At 44.7% G+C, this 23392-nt stretch overlaps 1 long non-coding RNA gene across 1 annotated transcript in view; it reads left to right on the forward strand.

Annotated features, from left to right (window-relative positions):
• LOC141214497 (uncharacterized) overlaps nt 1–2197 on the forward strand; it is a 28162-nt gene extending 25965 nt beyond the window's left edge. Inside the window, exon 4 of the long non-coding RNA XR_012283707.1 lies at nt 2040–2197. This is a non-coding gene — a long non-coding RNA (uncharacterized lncRNA). The remainder of the gene's footprint in view (nt 1–2039) is intronic.
• The last annotated feature ends 21195 nt before the right edge of the window (nt 2198–23392 follow it).

Raw genomic sequence — 23392 nt, forward strand, 5'->3', positions numbered from 1 at the left:
ACATCATGTTATGGGGGCATTATTCTGTGTGTGGGGCACTGTGAAAGATCATACTGTTTGGGGGTTCTGTGGGATTATTATACTGTGTGGGGAAGCTATTGGTCTAGGTGCAAGGGCTGAATAACAGGAGCAGAATGATTTATAAACTTTATAAAAATAAGTAAATTATTCTTTTTCTTAGCTAAAATGATAGGCATAGATTACAATAAGTCCTATGGTAACATGTAACAGCAGTGGCAGCAAGTCAACTAACTTAAAGGGGTTGTCCTCTTTCTGATAATGTTCTGCCCTGGTTGCAGTTTGTTACAAAACAACAAACCACCTGTACTCACCTTCCCCGGGTTCACTGGTGAGTCTCCACTACTGTTCCGAGTATCTGGCATGGCTGCGGTGCTGACGTTACATCAATAGTCAATCAGTGAGCACAGCTGCACTGAAAGGGGCCTTCCGTCTACAATGGCAGAGCTGCTGAGCTCACTGATTTGTTGACATGACGTTAGCGCCATAGCCAATGCCAGACATCGGGAGTAATGGCGGAAGCCAGGCAGTGGACCCGGGGAAAGTGAGTACCATGCGCTTTTTTATTTTTAATAAACTGCAGCTGGGGCAGAACCGTGTCTGAAAGGAGTCAACCCTTTAATGCTGCTAAATATTAAGTGATACAAATAAATATTTAATTACCAGAATTGAGTTCAGACTGTTGGTTTTCTCTTCACAACAGGCACAGTCTCTAATACAGCCCTTTGGGAACTTTAATTGCCCATCCCCTGATGTCTAGTATATAGTCAATATAAGTACTGTAGATCACCGACACAGGGCTGGCATCACCGACACAGGGCTGGAATCATCGACACAGGGCTGGCATCACCGACACCGGGCTGGCATCACCGACACAGGGCTGGCATCACCTTTGAAAGTTGCTTACGCAACCAAATCAGTTTACTTAGCCTATTGCCAAAAACTTTTGTCAACTTTGCTTTCCACATGAAATATAAATGATGACTCATTCAACTCTTTCCCAGGGCCAAGAAACCCAAGTCACCTCAGAATACAAACTCAGATACCCTAGAACAACAAATGGTGGAAGCCAATTGTAATTAATGTTTAATATAGCTTAATGGTGTAATTGTATCAAACAGCAGCCTCTACACATGAATCACTACATTATGCAGGTATACAAATTAGTACCTTTCTGTAAAGATAAGGTGTCCACACAACGCTATTTGGTGCATGTTAAAGCCAAATAAAAAAAGTGTACCCCACAACCTGCATACCTTTAAAAAATATGGTACTTATAGTACTTTTTGTTTTTGGCACCATTCTGGTTATGTTGTTCTGCCCTAGTCATGTGTTCTTGTATGAAAGTCATCTCATTACGGAAACCCATTTACTTATATGGACATCTGGGTAATTCGCTGAAATTTAAGAACCACTCTGTATTTTTTATTTGTGTTGATGACAATTGGGCCCCGAAACATCAAGACTGGTGCAGGCCTCTTAATGAATCAGGGGCATCTAAAAAGTGGTGTGCGCCTCGCCACAATTCTTACTCCAGTCAGGGACTGGAGAAAGATTTCTGGTGTAAGCTAAGTCACAGCTCTCATGAATTAATCGAACTGTGGTGTCACGTCCTAGCTCCGCTTATTTTTGTGTAGTTTGGTGAAACTGGCGTGAAAACACGCAACATTGAGATTTTTGAAAGCCATTTACCCCAGAATTCTGGTATAATCGCTGTGATCTTGGCTTTGTTTTCTGTGGCTGGTACGGATACTATAGGGATTATCATAATGTTGGGACATGCCAGGTCTGACTGTTGTACAAAATAGGTACATATGCCCGAATACTTGCGGCTATATTTCTACTTGAAAAGCGCAATTTGAAAGATTTTGGTATTGTTGGGAAACGTTTGCACCAAGTTCTTTCTGTAGGGCTCTATATCTATATACTGCTTATATTGCATTGTATTGCCTCCATTGGCTCCATTTTGCCTCACTCTGACTTCCTTTTTATCGGTTATATGTTCTATCTATGTTTTTCAGGAATAGAAGAGTACCTATTAGAATCTGTGACTGATCCAACTAAAAAAAAACTGAGACATGTCCTTTTCTGATCCAAGTCACAGATCAATATCAGCCATACAAGTCTATGGGTCTATGAAAATCACAGACAGCACATGGATGCATCAACAGTCTCCATAATGGGTAGGAAAAGCGTTAAGATTAATGGACACAATGACCAAACACTGATGGAATTCAGAATCAAAACATTGATGGAAATTGGTTATTTTTTTTCCCATACGAGAAAAAAATGGATGGCTGAATGTGTCCTAACTGTGGTCAAGGGTAGCCTGATAAAATGTGTTATATGTAACAATCATAATACCTTGCAATAAGGGTAGCTCATCTGTACAGCGCACTGGACTGCCTTCTAACTACTGATCATCCATGCATAGCACCAGATATGGTGCACTCACCATCCTCCAGGAGTGTGGGCAGCAGCATGTTGATCATTGCAGATGGTGCTCCTCCTGCCCAGCACTGATAGCCGGCATCTCCAAGAAAATTGCTGTTACAGCCCTCCTGACAGTTTAAGATGCAATGTTCAAGATAATTTTGGAAGCAATTGGGGTGGTCTGGAACTACCGGTCACTCCCGGACTGTGGACTTTAGAACTTTGAAGCAATTTTAGGGGGGGCTAAAAAGTGTGATTTATAATCTGAAAAATATGGTAAGTCTTTCCTTAATATACCACGTTTTTCCCAAAATAAAATGTATATAACCTATAGCGAACAGTCTGAGTGAACACTGCTGTTATTTTTGTGATTCAGTACGATATTTGACAAACCAATACAATAACAGAAATTGTATGCTAAGGATAGCATATAGATTAAGGCCACCCAACGTCACAAACCAGGTTCAAAGATTCAAACACAGCATTTAAAAAAAGAAAATAAAATACAGTATATATACAGTACATATATATATATATATATATATATATATATATGTATATATATATATATATACATACATATATATACAGATATATGTGAGGTGTGAGCCAGAAGAAGCGTGCACTCGTGTGAAATAGCTGTTGCTCATTTCACTAATGTCTCTGTCTGCAATCCTGTGACTTTTACTAAACTTGTTGGTGGCGAGTGCCAAATCCCTTGTTCTCCTCTGAATCCAGTTTTAAGGGTGTTTTTGTTTTGTGATTAACCCCTTCCCGAAATGTGCCGTATATGTGTTTCTGCAAACCACCGTACATATACTTCTCAATTGAGCGGGCTCACGCTGAGCACCGCCACGATCGAGTGCTGGTGTCAGCACTATATGAGAGTTGACACCCTGCAGCAGTGCCCAGGATCGGTGCTAGCACTGATCGCGGGCATTTAACCGCTCTGATGCCGCTGTCAATAGTGACAGGGACATCGAGGAGCATTGCAGAGGAAGTGAGCCCCATCTGCTCCCATTGGCACAAAGCAATTTTGATTGCGTTGTTCTGATGGTCGCCTTGGTGACCCCGGGCCGCAAGATGGCTGCTGAGTCACCCAGGAAAGGTGGCCTGTAAGCTCCTGCTCAGAGCAGGAGCTGACACGCCTCTTCCCTGCCAGTGAGACGCTGCTCTGATGCACTGCAGTGCGGAAGCATTGCAGAGTATCAGATCAGCAATCATGGCAGGGAGAGATGATATCCCATCCTGGGACAATGTAAAAAAGTTTTAAAAAAAGTTATTTAAAATTGTAAAAATATGCAAAAAAAAAGGTCCCCAAAAAAAGAACAAAACAAAGAAAAAATATTAATCCAATAAATACATTTATTTATGTAAAAAAAAAAAAGGACACATATTTGGTATCGCCGCGTCCAGAATGTCCTGACCCATAAAACTGTCCCACTAGTTAATCCCTTCAGTGAACACCGTAAAAAAATTTAAAAAAAAGAAACGAGTCAAAAAACTATGCTTTATCTTCATACTATCAAAAAGTACAATAAAACGCGATCAAAAAGACGAATGTAAAAAAAATGGCATCGCTGAAAACGACATCTTCTCCCGCAAAAAAACAAGCCGCCATACAGCTCCGCCAGAGGAAAAATAAAAAGTCACAGCTCTCAGAGCTGTAAGCGATGCAAAAATAATTATTTTTTCTGTAAAATAGTTTTTATTCTGTAAAAGAGTCAAAACATAAAAACTATATGAATGTGTGGGCGTAACGCTACTCAGACAACACAGGGTGAGGGTAAAACAGTGTGGCAATACTTTATTGAACCACCAAGCAGACAATAAACACATAGAACAGTCCCAGCAAATACCCAAGATGGTACAACATTACACAGTCTCATCCTTCTGTCTCCGCCCGCCTGGGAAAGAACAGCTGCCACTTTGGAGACTTCCAGGGCCAACTACCTCAACCAGTGGCCCCCCGCCTCTGGTGGGCCCCCACAGGAAGAAGGTAGGGGCAAGTTTAGGAAGCTAGCAGTCCATCGAGGTACAAGTCCAGGAGACCTGAAGGTCCCAATCTGGCCTCTCCTAGAGTTCTAAATACGGCCAGGCAATCGGTGGGTCCCTCCGGGCAACTCCAAACAACATATCCAATGGGTCCAGGTGACTTCTTCGTCCTCTCCTGGTCTCCCTAAAATGTATCCATGGTCTCTTTGATGGTCAAATGGAGCAGATCTGTATATTTCCAGTCAGGGCCAATACCCTTAGACTAGAATCATTTAGAATACAAATCTGTGTCTCTTTGAGTAATGCCATGCAATCCATCTGCTGTCCTGAAGGATGTCTCTCATTCTCCTTGTAAAGTCTTTCTCATTCTCTGTGCCACAAAAACTGCTACAAAAACACATGTCCCTTCTGCTTCTCTGGGCTCAGCCCCTGAATGGCAGAACTGGTCTCACCCTCCTCCCACAAAACTAAGTGTGCATTAGTGGAGGTATCTTTCTCAGGCCACATCACCTGGATATACATGTGAGATTCCCTGTGGTGAAGGCTCCGCCGGATCTTCTTTCAACACTTACACAATGGGCCTAGACGATTTTTGAACAATGGTTAGAGGCTCCTCAGATAATAATGAGTTTAGTGGAATGCTGGACACTTTACAAGATAAATTAGTGTACATAAACTGACGAGCAAGCCGAACATTAATAAAACACAGCCAGCAATCTCTAATAAAACACAATAAGGTATTTCTCTTGACTTAACTAATCTAATTGTCTGGCTTATTAAGATTTTAAGCTGTAATCGTATCAATTTTACCACACGCAGAACGGCATAGAAAAAAACACCCAAAAAATAATTCCTGAATTGCTGGTTTTTGTTCATTCTGTCTCCCAAAAATCGAAATAGAAAGCGATCAAACACTGTCTTGTGCCCAAAAATGGTACTAATAAAAATGTCAACTTGTCCGGCAAAAAACAAGCCCTCACATCACTCTGACGAAATATGAAAAAATTATAGCTGTCTAAATATGGGGATGCACAATAAAAAGCGTACTTTAGTGTGTGTCAGCCGCCAAACAGAAAAACCCAATATAAACCTGGTATCTCTGTAATCGCACTGACCCGATGAATAAAGTTGTCTAATCACTTATACCACATAAGGAACGGCGGAAAAAATAAATAAAAACAATTCTTCACCTGCTGTTAATTTGTTCATTCTGCCTCCCAAAGATCGTATTAAGGCTCTTCGCGCATTTATCCTGCGCTCTGCTCTGAGCCCTTACCCCGGGGTTTCCGTGTAAATCTCTGAAATACGTAATTCAGACAGAAACTCTAGTGCAAGATTCACTACAATGAGGCAGATGGAGGCACCGTGGATGCCATCTGACCTTTGATCTGGCGGTTTCTGTCTTTTTAGGAGTCCATAAAAGTGCGGTCCGCCACAGTTTTGTGCACTTCTGAAAAGAAGGACACCGCTGAACAGTGGCCAAATGGAGTTCAGAGTATCTGCTGCCTCATCATAGTGAATGGATCCCTCGGGGGTTTCAAATGTCACGGCACTCGGAGATTAAGATGGAAACCCCAAAGTAAGTGCTTAGCATACAGCGCCCGATAAATGTCATCCAAAATGTTATGTAAAATGTTCCCAATAAAAGCTTCAACTCAGTACACAAAAAAAGCAAGTCCCCACTCAGGTCCTTCATCTATTAACAGAAATATAGGGGGCTTCCATGTTACTGGTAGTACAAAGGCTCTGGAAAAGCGCTATGGCCCCTTGGCCCCCCCCCCCCCAAAAGAAATCCAGCAAATTCTGCGCTCCCAAATACAAATTCTCCCTCCCTTTTGAGCACCATAGTGTACCTAAACTGCAGTTAGCGTCCACATGTTTGACATTTCTGTAGCGATGAGAGCCCTCTTAATTTACGACTGCATGTCTCCAGAAGCACGAGCTGGGCACAACGTACGGGCTCTACAAAGTACTGGTCACTACAATAGCCGTTTTCAATATTCACTCAGTAACATCCACTACTGCTTGTTTCTGGAAAACAACCATGGAGTCAAATTCATCACTACAACTGTAGATAAATTCCCAAAGGGGTATCATTTCCAAAATGGGGTCACTTGAGGGGGAATTCTGCTCTTTTAGCACTTAGGGGCTCTGTATATGGAGTCTGCAAACTATTCTAGGAAAATCTGAGCTCCAGGAGGCGAATAGCGCTCCGTCCCTCCTGAGTCTCGCCGAGTGGCTAAGCAATACTGTACAGCCACATATGGGGTATTTCTACATTCAGTAGAAATTGTGGGACAAATTTTAGTGCCATTTTTACCCATTTGTGAAAATGTAAAATATGGGGCTAAAACAAAATTTTGGTGGTGAAAATGTAATTATTTTTTCTTCAATGCCCAATGGTATAAAATTCTGTGACACACCTGTGGTGTCAATATGATCACTGCACCCCTAGATGAATTTATTGAGAGTTGTAGTTTGTAAAATAAAGTCTGTTATGGGGGGTTCTGATGTTCTGGCACCTCAGAGCTCTGCCAATGTGACATGGTACCCTCAAATGAGTCCAACAAAATCAGAACTCCAATATGGTGCTTCTTCCCTTCTGAGCTTGGCACTGTGCCTCAAAAGTAGTTTTTGACCACATATAGGGTATCGGTGTAGCCATGAAAAATTGCACAATGAATTTTGGGGTCAATTTTCTCATGCTACTCTTGTGAAAATAAAAAAATTGGGGCTAAAACAACATTTTTGTGGGAAAAATATATATTTTTTAATTTTCACAGATCAACATTGTACAATTCTGTGAAGCACTTGTGGGTTCAAGGTGTTCATCACACATCTAGATAAATTCCTTGAGGGGTCTAGTTTCCAAAATGAGGTCACTTGTGGGGTTTTTCCACTGTTTAGGCACATCAGGGGCTCTCCAAACGAGACATGACACCCACAGACCATACCATCAAAATTTGCATTCTAAAATGTCACTCCTTCATTTCTGAGCCCTGCCGTGCCCCAAACATTAGTTTTTCCCCACATATGGGGTATCTGTGTACTCAGGAGAAATTGCATAACAAATATTGGGTTCCATTTTCTCCTGTTACCTTTAAGAAAATAAAAAATTTGGAGCTAAAAAAAGATTTTTGTGGGAAAAATTAGATTTTTTATTTTCATGGCTCAACATTGTAAACTTCTGTGAAGCACCTGGGGGTTCAAGGTGCTCACCACATATCTAGCTAAGTTCCGTGAGGGGTCTAGTTTCCAAAATAGGGTAACTTGTTGGAGATTTCCAGTGTTTAGGCACATCAGGGGCTCTCCAAACGCAACATGGCGTCCGCTAATTATTCAAGCAAATTTTGCATTCAAAAAGTCAAATTGCGCTCCTTCCCTTCCGAACCCTGCAGTGTGCCCAAACAGTGGTTTTCCTCCACATATTGAGTACCGGCTTACTCAGAAGAAACTGCACAATAAATTTTGGGGTCCATTATCTCCTGTTACCCTTGTGAAGATAAAAAAAAAATTGGGGCTAAAGTAAAAATTTTTTTTTTCCTTCCACATACCATTAATTCCTGTGTAGCACCTGAAGAATTAATAAACTTCTTGAATGTGGTTTTGAGCACCTTGAGGGGTTGCAGTTTTTAGAGTGGTGTCACTTTTGGGTATTTTCTGTCATATAGACCCCTCAAAGTCACCTCAAATGTGATGTGGTCCCTACCAAAAATGGTTTTGTAAATTTTGTTGTAAAAATGAGAAATCGCTGGTCAACTTTTAACCCTTCTAACTTCCTAACAAAAAAAAATATGTTTCATAAATTGTAGACATGTGGGAAATGTTATTTATTAACTATTTTGTGTGACATAACTCTCTGGCTTAAGGGCATAAAAATTTAAAGTTTGAAAATTGCACAATTTTCAACATTTTCGCCAGATTTCCGATTTTTTCACAAATAAACGCAAGTGATATCGAAGAAATGTTACCACTATCATGAAGTACAATATGAAATACTAAAAAACAATCTCAGAATCAGGGGGATCCGTTGAAGCATTCCAGAATTATTACCTCATAAATTGACACTGATCAGAATTGAAAAATTTGCCCTGGTCAGGAAGGTAAAAACAGGCTTCAGGGTGAAAGAGTTAATATTTTTGTGTCACCAAATTTTACTTTAAAGTCTATAGTGTAATATAAAGCTTGTTGCATGGAATGCATTTTGAGTTGTCGTTTTTATAGCATTTTTTTTCAGTCAGTGACATTTTTCTCAAGGCGCAGCATGCCATTTTTCCCATTGTTTTCTCTATAGTACAAAACACACGTATAAAGCATTATAATCCCTGTTTTAATTTAAAGATTCATGTGGATTAATAATTTATGTTTAGTCTATCTGAATTGACATAAATTAGCAACTTGCAGATTCAAGTTCATAATATATCATTCATGTTAATAGTGCGGGCATTGTTGACAGATAATAAAACACCAGCATATAGTATGCTAATGGTTTTCCAGAGTATTGTGAAAAAGTTTTAACTTATGCCAGCCATAAACATAAGGCCACGTGCACACGTTGCATATTTTGTGAGTTTTTTACCTCCAGTATTTGTAAGCCAAAATCAGGAGATGGTGCAAAATACAGAAGTATTTCTATTAGGGCTTATACTCATCTGCGAGAAAAACGGACAAGTGCAATTCAATAAAAAATCGGATTGCACTCTGACCAATGTTATTCGATGGGTTACAGCTCATCTGCGATTTTTTTTCTCAGCTGAAATCGGACTGAGAAAAAAATCGCAGCATGCTGCGTTTTGCCACGTATTTTGGACGAGACTTGCCAATGCAAGTTAATGGATGCGAGAAAAAAATCGCACGGCACTCGGACCATGCGAGTGCCGTCCGATTTTCATGTACCCGTCTCCTTGAAAACCCGACAATTCATCAGCTGCGTACAGTAAAATCACAGCAGGACCCGGCATTATAGAATAGAGAGAATAGATATATACATAGAATAGACAGAAAGATGTCAGTGACATATATAATTAATGCAGTGACTGTGTAGTTTACTGTGCATAAAGTTTAGCATTAATTTATTACATGTCTGAAAAAAATAGCATGGGATCCCCCGTAATTTTATTAACCAGCAGAGGGAAAGCAGACAGCTGGGGGCAGATGTTTATAGCCTGGGAAGGGGGTAATACCCATGTAGGTTCCCAGGCTATTAATATCAGCTCTCAGCTGTATACTTAGCCTTTACTGGTTATTAAAATGAGGGACCCCCCAAAAAATTTACTCGGGTCCCCCTATTTTAACAACTAGCAAAGGCTAGGTAGACAGCTGGGGGCTGATATTAATAGCCTAGGAAGGGGTCATGAATATTGGCTCCCTCCCAGACTACAAACATCCGCTCTCAGCCACAGCCATCCCAGAAAAGGCGCATCCAAAAGATGCACCAATTCTGGTGCTTAGCCTCCACTCTTCCCACTTGCCCTGGTGCAGAGGCAAGTGGGGTAATAAGGCTGAGGTTGATGTTGTTATGATCTGCAACATGAACTAAAGAAAGATAGGAGAAAGTTGTCCCCAGGGCCGGCGTCAGCACCCGGGCAAATGCCGAGGCCCTGAGCAGGCAGAGGGGCCCACTGGCGGTCACGCACCCCGCTGGGCTATGGGCGGAGGAGAGCGGTGTCAGCGCCCGCCCTTCTCCGCCGCTTGCTCAGGGCCCCGGCAGCTGGATACTTACCTCTCCCCGTGCCTCCGCAGATCAGCTGTCTTCCTGCTCTGCGCTCCCTGTGACGTCTCAGGTCAGAGGGCGCGGTGACGTCTTTACACCGCGCCCTCCCCTGAGCCGTCACAGGGAGCGCTGAACGGGAAGACGCCGACAACTCTGGAGTTCTGACCTGAGCAGCGGGCAGCAGGTAGCAGGTGAGGAGAAGGGAGGTGAGTATTTGATTTTTTTTTCTTTAATGTATGGAGGCATGGGGCAGTATAAAGAGAAGGGGGGGGGGTGTCATCCTCCATGGAGCATTATAAAGAGAGGGGGGGACATCCTGCATGGGGCATTATAAGGTGGGGAACAGCCTGCATGGGGGCCATTATATGGGGGCCAGTATCCTGTATGGAGCGTTATAAGGGGACCGGTATCCTGTATGGAGCGTTATATGGGGGCCAGTATCCTGTATGGAGTTTTATAAGGGGACCAGTATCCTGAATGGAGTGTTATATGGGGGCCAGTATCCTGTATGGAGCTTTATAAGGGGACCAGTATCCTGTATGGAGCGTTATATGGGGGCCAGTATTCTGTATGGAGCCTTATATGGGGGCCAGTATTCCGTATGGAGCCTTATATGGGGGCCAGTATTCCGTATGGAGCCTTATATGGGGGCCAGTATTCCTTATGGGGCCTTATATGGGGGCCAGTATTCCGTATGGGGCCTTATATGGGGGCCAGTATTCCGTATGAAGCGTTATATGGGGGCCAGTATTCGTATGGAGCATTTATATGGGGGGGCAGTATTCTGTGTGGAGCGATTCACCGGTTTCTGAGCTATTGTGGAATTTACAATAGATATCACTCATGTAATGTAAGAAGTGAAATCTTTGCATTGTACTATATATATATATATATATATTTCTCCGCCGTATCTCTGCATCATGAATCGTGGTATGTGTTAAAGGGGCACACTGAGACTCTTTCGCCCGGGGCCCAGAAAAACCTGGAGCCGGCCCTGGTTGTCCCTACAGTAAGACTAAGCTGAATCACTACGATGTAGTGGGCTGCCTGTTCCTAGCGAACAGACCCGCCTTAGTTCTCGGCTAGTCTGAACGAAGACCTATAGCACTAAGGGAGGGGTCCCTAAAAGAACTAAGGACTCGGACAAAAAATGGGACACCTCCTAAACAGAGAAGTTGCAGAACACAAACTGACAAAAAGGTACTAGAGGTCCCAGAAGAACCAAGAGAACTGACAGAGAAAGGCACCGAAGCACCTGGCTAGAGAAACAGTCAAACACTGAAGTCCAGCACAGCCAAAAGGACGTGACCACAAAACGCAAAATGGAAAAAACAAACAGGAGGGTTCTAACAGTACCCCCTCTTTTATGAGGATCCTCCGGATCCTCCAGGCCCGGGCCTATCGGGAAACCTCTTGTGGAAGGCTTTAACAAGCCTAGGAGCAGAGACATCATCCGTCCTTACCCAGGAGTTGTCTTCGGGACCGAAACCCTTCCAGGAGACGAGATACTGTAATCTCCCTCTATGCCATCTAGAATTCAAGATACGAGAAATTTCATATTCGGCGTCTTCCACCACAGGAGGAACTGTGAGGCTGTGTGCCCACGTTGCGTATTACAAGCGTATATGCTGCGGAATTTCCGCAGCGTAAACGCTTGTAAAACGCATGTATATCCGCACCTCATGGTCCCCAATGGCATTCCGCAATATCAATGCCCATGCTGCGGTCAAAAATCCGCAGCATGTTCACTAATTTTGCGGAAGCGCAGCGGAATCAATGTGCGGATGGTACCCAAGTCTGGAGGAGAGGAGACTCTCATCCAGACCTGGGTACCAAAGAACCTGTAAAAAAAAGAAAAAATAAAGTTTATACTTATCTTCTGATGTCTTCCCGGTGTTTTCCCGCCGTCGCGCTGTTGTGTGAAGGACCTGCCACGTCATTGAGTCATGTGACTCATCACATGACTCAATGACGTCACCGCAGGTCCTGCACACAACAGCGTGAGCCGCTCAAGACTCCGGACGGGGCAGAGAATGCATCGGAAAGTGAGTATAAACTTTATTTTTTTATTTTTTACCATTCTGATTCTTTTTTTTTAACTATTACTTGGTCACACTATATAAATCCATGCCGGTTGCATGGATTTATATAGTGTGAACAAGTTGTCAAGCACTTTTCCAAGTGATGCTTGATAACCCACATGCGGAAATGCATGCAAAGACGCTGCAAAGACGCCTCACAAACGCTTCTACCTGGCGGGAAAACCGCATGTAAAATCCGCATGCGGTTTTCCCGCCAGGGAGAAGCGTAAAAAATATGCTTCAGTTCCGCAACGTGGGCACTTAGCCTCACCGTGGCGTCCCTATCAGATACATCAGCCTTTTTCAACAAGGAAACATGAAACACAGGATTAATCTTCCAGGAAGTAGGGACATCCAACCTAACAGCAGACGGGTTAACAACCTGAAGCACTTTAAATGGACCCACAAACTTAGGACCCAGTTTCTTAGAGGGAATCCTCAACCGCAGGTTCTTTGGGGACAATCAAACCATGTCACCCACAGTAAACAAAACCTCCTTACGTTTCCTTTCAAAATAATTCTTGGACTTCTTGTTAGCCTCTTGAAGGTTGCAACGTACATTAGTCCAAACTCTCTCCAAATCACCGGAAAAATTCTCCTCCTCCGGCACCGCCGACCCCAATTTGGAGAACGAACCAAAAGACAGATGTCTCCCAGTACAACAAAAAAAAGGAGAACACCCAGCAGAGGAGGATGTATGATTGTTAAAAGCAAATTTTGCGAGAGGCAGAAACTCAGACCACACCTCTTGATTGTCCGCCACAAAACAACGCAAAAACTGTTCAACATCCTGGTTCTTTCTTTCAGTCTGTCCATTAGACTCAGGGTGATAACCAGACGAAAATGACAAATCGACTCCCAACCTGTCACAAAAAGCACGCCAAAGGCGAGCCACAAACTGAGGTCCTCTATCAGAAACAATATCCGTGGGAACGCCATGGAGCTTGACAATCTCCTTAACAAACGCCTTAGCGAGTGTCTTGGCGCAGGGCAATTTAATGAATGGAACCAAATGACACATCTTACTAAAACGGTCCATGACCACCCAGATGACAGTAAAATCCTCGGACACCGGAAGATCAGTAATAAAATCCATAGTGAGATGCGTCCAAGGCGCACTAGGAACCTCCAGAGGGCAAAGCAACCCCGCAGCAGGAGTATGTGAAGCCTTTGACCTAGCACCCACAGTACACTGACACACCCACTTGATGACCTCCCTCTGCCATCCCGGCCACCAAAAACTGCGACTGATAAGTCTCTTAGTCTGCGAAATTCCTGGATAACCTGCCAACCGCAACTCATGACACTCCACAAACAAATCTCTCCTAAAGGCTTTAGGCACGAACAACCTCCCATGGGGAGTGTTAGATGGAGCATCATCTTGAGCTTTCAGAATCCCATTCTCCAAAACGGAGTCCAATGCCGCCACCACAACTCCTTTCGGTAAAATGCTGTCCTCCTCCTCGGCACCGACCGTAGGAGAGAAGCTGCGAGATAAAGCATTGGCTTTAACATTCTTAGTACCAGGGATATAGGTAACAGAAAATGAAACCGAGAAAAAAAAGTGCCCACCTAGCTTGACGGGCATTCAAGCGCTTGGCAGCATCCAGATAGATCAAATTCTTATCATCTGTGAAAACCTGAATAGGAAATCTAGCGCCTTCCAAAAAATGACGCCAATGTTCAAACGCAAGTTTAATAGCCAGCAACTCCCGATTTCCAGCATCATAATTCAGTTCGGTTTCCGAAATTTTTTTCGAAAAGAAGGCACAAGGATGTACTCCACCCTTGTTCTCTTGAGACAAAACTGCTCCGACCCCCACCGATGAAGCATCAACCTCAACCAAAAAAGGCTTGGTCTCATCAGGCTGCATAAGGATAGGGGCAGAACTGAACCTCTCCTTGAGATACTCAAACGCTTCAATGGCCTCAGTAGTCCACTGGGCCGTATTCGCACCTTTCCTGGTGAGATTGGTTAGAGGTTTAACAATTACAGAAAAATTCTTAATGAATTTCCTGTAATAATTGGCAAAACCCAAAAATCTCTGTATAGATTTCAAACCAATAGGCCTAGGCCATTCCTGCACAGCCTGAACCTTCACAGGGTCCATCTCCAAGCCCTTGCTGGAGACAATGTAGCCCAAAAAACTAATTTTCTGCACAGTGAACTCACATTTCTCCAGCTTAGCAAAGAGTGAATTATCACTCAATAACTGCAAAACTTCACGTACACTCTGCCAATGGGACTGTAGATCTGCTGAATAAATCAAAATGTCATCCAAATACACAACCACATTTTTACCAATCAAAGGTCTCAGGATGTCATTAATAAGGTTCTGAAAAAATCCAGGTGCATTGGTAAGAGCAAAAGGCATCACCAGATTCTCAAAATGACCTACCAGAGTGTTAAAGGCAGTTTTCCATTCATCACCCTCCTTCACTCATAACAAATTGTATGCCCTCCGGAGATCAATTTTAGAGAACCACTTGGCCCCCACTAACTGGTTAAACAAGTCAGGAATTAACGGCAATGGGTAGGAGTTGTGTACGGTAATCTTATTAATTTCACGAAAATCCAGACATGGACGTAAACCCTCGTCCTTTTTTTTAACAGAGAAAAATCCAACTGCCACAGGCGACTTAGAAGGTCTAATGTGACCAGCAGCCAGGCTAGTCTGTATGTATTCCTCCAAGGCCTTTCTTTCAGGGATAGTCAGATTAAACAAGCGACTCTTGGGAAGAGTAGCTCCCGGGACAAACTCAATGGCGCAATCATAATCCCTATGAGGAGGTAAAACTTGCGACCCCTCCTCCGAAAAAACCCTCCAAAAATCTTGAAGAGGTACGGGTAATTCCCCTTTTTCCAGAGCCGCAATGCGACCATTACAACATTTATCATAGCACTTCGGACTCCAAGACTTAATCACATTAGTAGACCAGTCCAGTAAAGGATTGTGCAGTTTTAACAAAGGCAATCCTAGAAGAACCAGGGAGGGTAAAACAACCAAGTCCAAAATTCCTTGGTGAACTCCATTGATAGTGAGGTGAAATGTAGCAACCTTGTGAGTAATACATTTCAAGGGAGTGTTATCAATTGCAATCACAGAAATAGGTGATGACAAGGTTTGGATTTCAATTTCAGGTTTTCCAAAAACCCTTTATCAATCACATTGTGTTGAACCACAATCCACAAATACCTGAAATTCAATCAAATCTCCCTGCAAAGTAGTACTCCCAGAAAGAAATACTCCTACAGAGCGTAAACAAGCTATACAGGCGTAACTGACCTTTTTTTTTTTTTTACTTAAACGAAGCTCACAATTAGTGTTGAGCCACCCCCGTAGTGTTCGAGTTCGGTTCGGTTCGTCGAACACCCGTGTGTTCGTCGAACTGTTCGTCGAACACCTTCGAACACCGTTAAAACCAATGGCAGGCAAACAAAAACACATAGAAACACATAGAAAACACCTTCAAAGGTGTCCAAAAGCTGACAAACTGCTCAGAAGACACAACTAACACATGGAAAAGTGACAAGTACATATAGTCATGCGAAAAGAAAAGAGGTGGAGGAGTAAAAGGAGGGGGAGACACAGATATAGGCATGTCATGCCCTTCTAAAATCCAAAAAGTGAGAAGCCGAGACGGCCAGTCCGCTCCTGCCCGTGCCACCTCCGTGTCGCCGGGTTTGTGCCAGAGCCGCGGTGAACCCTGACGGCCAGCCCCCCTCTCCCAATACTGGTGCCTGTCCGCTGGTGGGTCGAGAGAGCCCCCCTGTGGTGGAGGCAGCTCTAAGCTTTTTAATTTAAATTGTCCCTCTAATTTGAATGAATACACTTTAAATCCATTTACAAGGATCTATTGGAGGGCAAGTCTCATGCCAGCAGCCGCGTAATTCCAGCTCCAGTAGCGTCCACTAAAGCTGCTGCAGTTAAAAAGCTTTTATAAGGATCGAGCTCGGCTGTCCACCGCAAGGCATCCTACTGCCAGTCCCAGCCCCTATGCCTTGGGGTGCCTCCTGATGCTCTTCACTAAGTATCCCGTGGTCCCGAAGCATTTCCTTTGAAAAAATTAAGTGTCCAAACTACAGGTGGTGTAGCTTGCTTAACAGCCGGGATAATCCGCTGACTAGCAGACACTGCTACTAGGCACAAAGTATTTCCTGGGCTAGATGCAGTTAAAAATTTGTAAGTAGATACTCTCGTTGGATGCTGAGAAAGCATTCCATAGAGTCTCCTGGCACGCCATATATGATTCTCTTAAAAAGCTTGGGGTAGGGGTCTAGGGGACCCTTTTATAGCCAAAATCACGGCCCTGTATCACAATACGTCACCTAGGCTGAAGATAAATGGAACTGTAGCACCGAGGGCTCGGTTGCTACAGACGTATTGCACCTCACCCAGAGGTGTGATATCTCACTCTCAGATAAGGATGGAGTGTGGATCAGGACCCGACACCTGCATGCATTACACCACATTGCCGTGGGGCAGGGCGACCAATATGCCCCTGGGATGGGCACGACAGTCCCTGTCCCTGGCTGGAGTGGGGGGAGGGAACACTGAGGAAGGGGAACCCTGCAGTGCAGGAGCAGGGAGGAAGCAGTTCCTGGGTGCATTGAGAAGGGAGTATAAAAGGTGGGCACCATCTTAGTTCAGTGCAGAGAAGTCTGAGCAGAAGTGGCAGGGAGCAGGGGCTCTGCATGAGCTCTGCTCCGGAGGCGGGCCTAGTAACAGAGGCCCAGGCCTGCAAGAGGGAGAAGGAAGGAAGAGGAGCGGAGAAGGCTCCAGGAACGAGGAATGAAGGGATCCCAGGGGTGCGGACGGGCGAGTCGCCACCGCACGCCCGAATCCACCTGCGTGGAGGGGTCAGGCCAAAGGGGGAGACCGGTCCCCGAACTAGTGGAGGCAGGAAACGACCCTCAGCTAGAAACCGGAGGCTCTGACATTTTATGTGGCGCAGCCCCTTGCTCCACCCGCTAGGAAGGCACCACATAGGGTCAGGGAAACTGGCGCCAAGTTTACCAAGAGGAGGCCCGAGGCAGCCGGACAGAAGTGTTGGTAAGAAAGGCCAGACAAAGGACACACAAAGGGGGTCCTTTGAAGCGCTCCAAAGTTATCTGGGAGTTGTCTGAGCCCCTCACCTGGTGAGCACAGTACGACGTGGGCAGCCGTTACCTGCAGACGTGGTCTGGATAATAAGAACTGTGAGTAAAGGCCCTGAACTGCATCACTTATTCCGTGTCGTTACTGCTGCTGCCCTGCACCATCACCCCCATCCTCCGCATACACTGCCCTGAGGCTATACTCCTCCCGTGGGGAGTTATGCTACGCTCTGCTGCACCCACAACACCAGCCTTAGCGGTCTGCCCTGTAGCGGCGGTTCACTCTGACCGCAATCCACGGGTGGCGTAGTCGGACATTTAAACATCAAAACCACATAAATAGTTCCGCCACTGGTTTGACCGCCCTGAGCCACGGAACCGGATCGCCGCCACGAAGACTACAACCACCAGCATCCACCAAAAAGGGTCCGGCTCCGGGTGTCCCAAGGCCCAGGGGGTGCGTCAGAACATTTTCATCACCTTTCACAATCACCAATGGGACAAGGCAGGGATGTCCTCTGTCCCCTCTCTTATACATCCTAGTGACGGAGCACCTGCTCTCATCAATTCGCCATAACCCCAATATTAGGTGGATTGAGGTGGGAGGCACCGAGTACAAGTGCTCTCTATTTGCTGATGATGTCCTAGTATATATCACTCAATCACATATATCCATCCCTGCTGTTATGGCTGAAATAGATCACTTTGTTACATGGTAAAATTTTAAAATCAATGCAGCGAAGTCTGAGGCCCTCGATGTCTCCCTCCCTAAATCCATATAGGATTCCATCCAGTCCAACTTTCCCTTTGCCTGGCCCTCACAGGGTATCAAATACTTAGGAATTCCTATTCATAGAGACCTCTCCCATCTATGTTATCTTAATTTTGGGCCCTTTATTGAACAATTCCATACAGACCACGGTTGGCAAGTTGGAACTGTGAGATTCACTACGTGCACCACTGGTATTTTGTGGAAAAGCACATGTAAGATTCTGCAACAGTCTCTGCTGATACTCCTGCATGCGTGCATCCCTTTCTATGGCAGGAATAATTTCTGCAAATTTACTTTTGTACCGGGGATCTAACAGTGTGGCAACCCAGTAGTCAGGATTATTTCTAATTCTCACAATTCGAGGGTCATGTTGCAGGTAGTGCAGCAAGAAGGCACTCATGTGTGTTGCGCATCCAGGAGCACCAAGTCCCTGTTGTGTTGGTGGCGAGGTAACAATCATGCTTCCTTCCTCTGTCCTCTCCCCCCAACCTCGCACAACAGAAATGTGATCAAGGTCTCCCTCATCTGATGAGTCTTCCATCAGTTCGTCCTCCACTTCTTCCTGGGCTCCTGCACCTTCCTCACTAGTTTGGCTGCTACCATGCGCCCTGGTAAAATCATCTCCCCCACCCTCACATGCCTGCCGCCCTGGTGCTGCCGACCGTCTGGACCTTGCAGATGTTAGCCCTTCCGCATACAACTCCTCCTCCTCTACTTCCTCCACCTCCTCTTGTGCCACCACCTGACTCCGAATTCTGTTTAACATGTGCTCCAGCATGTAAATCACCGGAATAGTCATGCTGATAATGGCATCGTCAGCACTAAACATCTTCGTCGCCATTTCAAAACTGTGCAGAAGGGTGCATAGGTCCCTGATCTGAGACCACTCCTCCAGCGTGATTTGCCCCACCTCTGAATCTCGTTGGCCCAGGCTATACGTCAGAACGTATTGCACCAGGGCTTGTCGGTGCTGCCACAGTCGCTGCAACATGTGCAGAGTTGAATTCCACCGGGTAGGCACATCGCATTTTAGCCGGTGAAGTGGCAGGCCCAACGACTTCTGTAGAGATGTAAGTCGCTGAGCTGCGGGATGCGAACGACGGAAGTGAGCACACAGCGACCGTGCCCTCTGCAGAAGGCCATCTAGTCTGGGATAGTGGGCTAAAAATTGCTGGACAACCAGGTTCAACACGTGAGCCATACAAGGCACGTGTGTGACATTGCCCCGGCGAAGGGCCGCACCCAGGTTTGCAGCATTGTCGCACACGGCCTTCCCTGGTTTCAGGTCCAGTGGAGACAACCATTCATGAAATTGGTTCTCCAGAGCTGACCACAACTGCTCAGCTGTGTGACTCACATTTCCCAGACATTTCAATGTAAAAACCGCCTGATGACGTTGAGCCCTACTGCCAGCATAGTAAGGAGGTGTGCAGGATCCCTTCTGCGCAGTTAGAAAGCTTGTGGCATGACCAGACAGGCTTTGGGTGCAGGTGGAAGACCGAGAGGAGGTTGAGGAGGCAGAAGCAGTGGAGGAAAAATGACATAAAGAGGATTGACGCACAACTCGTGGGGACGGCAAGACTTGGACAGCAGCCCCTTGTCCTGCTGTCACCATAGTTACCCAGTGCCCAGTCAGCGACATGTAACGCCCCTGTCCATGCCTACTCGTCCAAGTGTCTGTGGTGAAATGCACCCTGTCACACACAGAGTTTCTCAAAGAAGCGGTGATGTTGTGTGCGACATGCTGGTGGAGCGCAGGCACACCTTTCTTTGAGAAGTAGTGCCGACTGGGCATCTGGTACTGGGGCACTGCGACGGACATAAGGTCTCGAAAATCCTCTGTGTCCACCAGGCGGAAAGGCAGCATTTCTGTAGCCAAGAGCTTGCAGATGGTGAAATTCAACCTCTTAGCTTTCTCATGGCTAGGAGGAAATGGTCTTTTACTTGTCCACATCTGAGGGACCGAGGGCTGGCTTTTGTGCTTAGACGGGGTTGATAAGGGTGTCCCCGGCAAACTGCCGGTCTGTGAGGAAGATGCAGGCGGACATGTTAGGTTGCCTTGATCCAAAGGTGGTGCTATCGATGTCGGACAGCGCTCAAGACCAGCTGGTGTTACCACCTCCAAAGAAAATGATGACCTGCCAATCACGCTGGCTGTTGCGGGTAAAGAGGTGGCAGGTCTGCGCCCCAAAACAGGTGTGACTGCTGTCCCCCCAGTCACAGAGGATGAAGAGGCCGCGGATGCACAAGATATGGCAGACGGTGGTTGGCCCGGCCGGCTAGACCGCATTGTAGCACACTGAGCTTCCCACTGCAACTTATGCTTCATGTCCATGTGCCGGTTCATGCATGAAGTACTCAAACTATGTATTTTTTGGCCTCTACTTAGCTTTTGCTGACAAATGTTACAGATAACACGAGTTGGGTCATCTTTATCGATCTGAAAAAATGCCCAGGCTATGCAAGGCTTAGCACCCATGCGACCTGAAGAGCCACCACGACTTGTGGTGAGAGGCAGAGTTGTGTTTGAGGATGCAGTTGTTGACGTGCTTCCAGTACTACGTCTCTGTCCAGGAAGGCGCAACCTGACCTCGTCGTCACTAGCATCTTCCTCCACCTCCTCTGCTGACCTCATCTCTTGGCTGACTGTGGGTTGACAGTAAGTGGGATCTCCGACCTCATCATCATCACCCTGTGCGTTATCACACCCGTCGTCCTCAGAGCCAACCTGTTCCTGCCCTGACAAAAAACTAAAGTTGTCGCTCCAATCAGGTATTTGAGTCTTATCATCGTCTTCCTCATTGTCTCCACCAACAGGAGTTACAGTTTGGGAATGAGGGTCTACATTATGGTCAGAACCTTCTGCGTCTGGTCCTGGATCCGACTCATAAAGATTCTGGGCATCAGTGCAGATCATTTCCTCGTCTGGATTCACAGAAGCGCTGGAGTCGACCTCTGATTCCCAGGCTATAGTATGAGTAAACAGCTCTGCAGACTCAACCATCTGTTCTACCTCATACTCAGACGGGCAGCTGGAGATTTGTGAGCTGTGAGGAAGCAAGTGCGATTTGGGTGACACCTTTGAGGACTGGAGTATTTGTGATGTTGAAGTTGATGTGGAGGAGAGCCCACTTAAAGGAGCACTTGATATCCGTTGAAGCACCTGCTGTTTTTGTGCCTCATCTGGAATTTGTAGCGATTGGCGTGGCCGTAAGAAAGGGATCTTATCACATTGTCCGCTAAAAGAAGTAGACATTTTAGTTTGGCTGGAAGATGGTCTTTCTTCTGCACCTACCCCACGGACACAACCTTTTTTCCCCTTCCCAACACGCCTATTCCCCTTTCCACCAGCAGCAGGCCTTTTTCCACTCATTTTGGTGGTTAACTAATTCACAACTCTGGAGTTGTTTGCACAAAAAAACAATGGATGGTAACCGAGCAGAGCTGAGTGGCCAAACTGTGGTATTAGGCCAAAACTATTGGCTGGGTTAGATGCAGAAAAAAATTATTTTTAATTTGCAACCTGATGGAGGTCAGTATAGATGGACTAATAGACCAAGTCCCACACACCGCTAGAAGCCCAAATATTTTTTCAGAGCTAGATGCAGAAAATTTTTTTATTCAATTTGCAACCTGATGGAGGTCAGTATAGATGGACTAATAGACCAAGTCCCACACACTGCTAGAAGCCCAAATATTTTTTCAGAGCTAGATGCAGAAAAAAATTATTTTTAATTTGCAACCTGATGGAGGTCAGTATAGATGGACTAATAGACCAAGTCCCACACACCGCTAGAAGCCCAAATATTTTTTCAGAGCTAGATGCAGAAAAAAATTATTTTTAATTTGCAACCTGATGGAGGTCAGTATAGATGGACTAATAGACCAAGTCCCACACACCGCTAGAAGCCCAAATATTTTTTCAGAGCTAGATGCAGAAAAAAATTATATTCAATTTGCAACCTGCTGGAGGTCAGTATAGAAGGACTAATAGAACAAGTCCCACACACTGCTAGAAGCCCAAATATTTTTTCAGAGCTAAATGAAGAAAAAAATTTTTTTTAATTTGCAACCTGATGGAGGTCAGTATAGATAAACTAATAGACCAAGTCCCACACACTGCTAGAAGCCCAAATATTTTTTCAGAGCTAGATGCAGAAAAAAATTATTTTTAATTTGCAACCTGATGGAGGTCAGTATAGATGGACTAATAGACCAAGTCCCACACACTGCTAGAAGCCCAAATATTTTTTCAGAGCTAGATGCAGAAAAAAATTATTTTTAATTTGCAACCTGATGGAGGTCAGTATAGATGGACTAATAGACCAAGTCCCACACACCGCTAGAAGCCCAAATATTTTTTCAGAGCTAGATGCAGAAAAAAATTATATTCAATTTGCAACCTGCTGGACGTCAGTATAGAAGGACTAATAGAACAAGTCCCACACACTGCTAGAAGCCCAAATATTTTTTCAGAGCTAAATGAAGAAAAAAATTATTTTTAATTTGCAACCTGATGGAGGTCAGTATAGATGGACTAATAGACCAAGTCCCACACACTGCTAGAAGCCCAAATATTTTTTCAGAGCTAGATGCAGAAAAAAATTATTTTTAATTTGCAACCTGATGGAGGTCAGTATAGATGGACTAATAGACCAAGTCCCACACACCGCTAGAAGCCCAAATATTTTTTCAGAGCTAGATGCAGAAAATTTTTTTATTCAATTTGCAACCTGATGGAGGTCAGTATAGATGGACTAATAGACCAAGTCCCACACACTGCTAGAAGCCCAAATATTTTTTCAGAGCTAGATGCAGAAAAAAATTATTTTTAATTTGCAACCTGATGGAGGTCAGTATAGATGGACTAATAGACCAAGTCCCACACACTGCTAGAAGCCCAATTATTTTTTCAGAGCTAGATGCAGAAAAAAATTATTTTTAATTTGCAACCTGATGGAGGTCAGTATAGATGGACTAATAGAACAAGTCCCACACGCTGCTAGAAGCCCAAATATTTTTTCAGAGATAAATGAAGAAAAAAATTATTTTTAATTTGCAACCTGATGGAGGTCAGTATAGATGGACTAATAGACCAAGTCCCACACACTGCTAGAAGCCCAAATATTTTTTCAGAGCTAAATGAAGAAAAAAATTATTTTTAATTTGCAACCTGATGGAGGTCAGTATAGATGGACTAATAGACCAAGTCCCACACACTGCTAGAAGCCCAAATATTTTTTCAGAGCTAGATGCAGAAAAAAATTATATTCAGTTTGCAA

Source organism: Phyllobates terribilis, unplaced genomic scaffold (assembly GCF_046119375.1).
Source record: "Phyllobates terribilis strain yellow unplaced genomic scaffold, ASM4611937v1 Scaffold_2__4_contigs__length_985480577, whole genome shotgun sequence".
Classification (NCBI taxonomy): Eukaryota; Metazoa; Chordata; class Amphibia; order Anura; family Dendrobatidae; genus Phyllobates; species Phyllobates terribilis.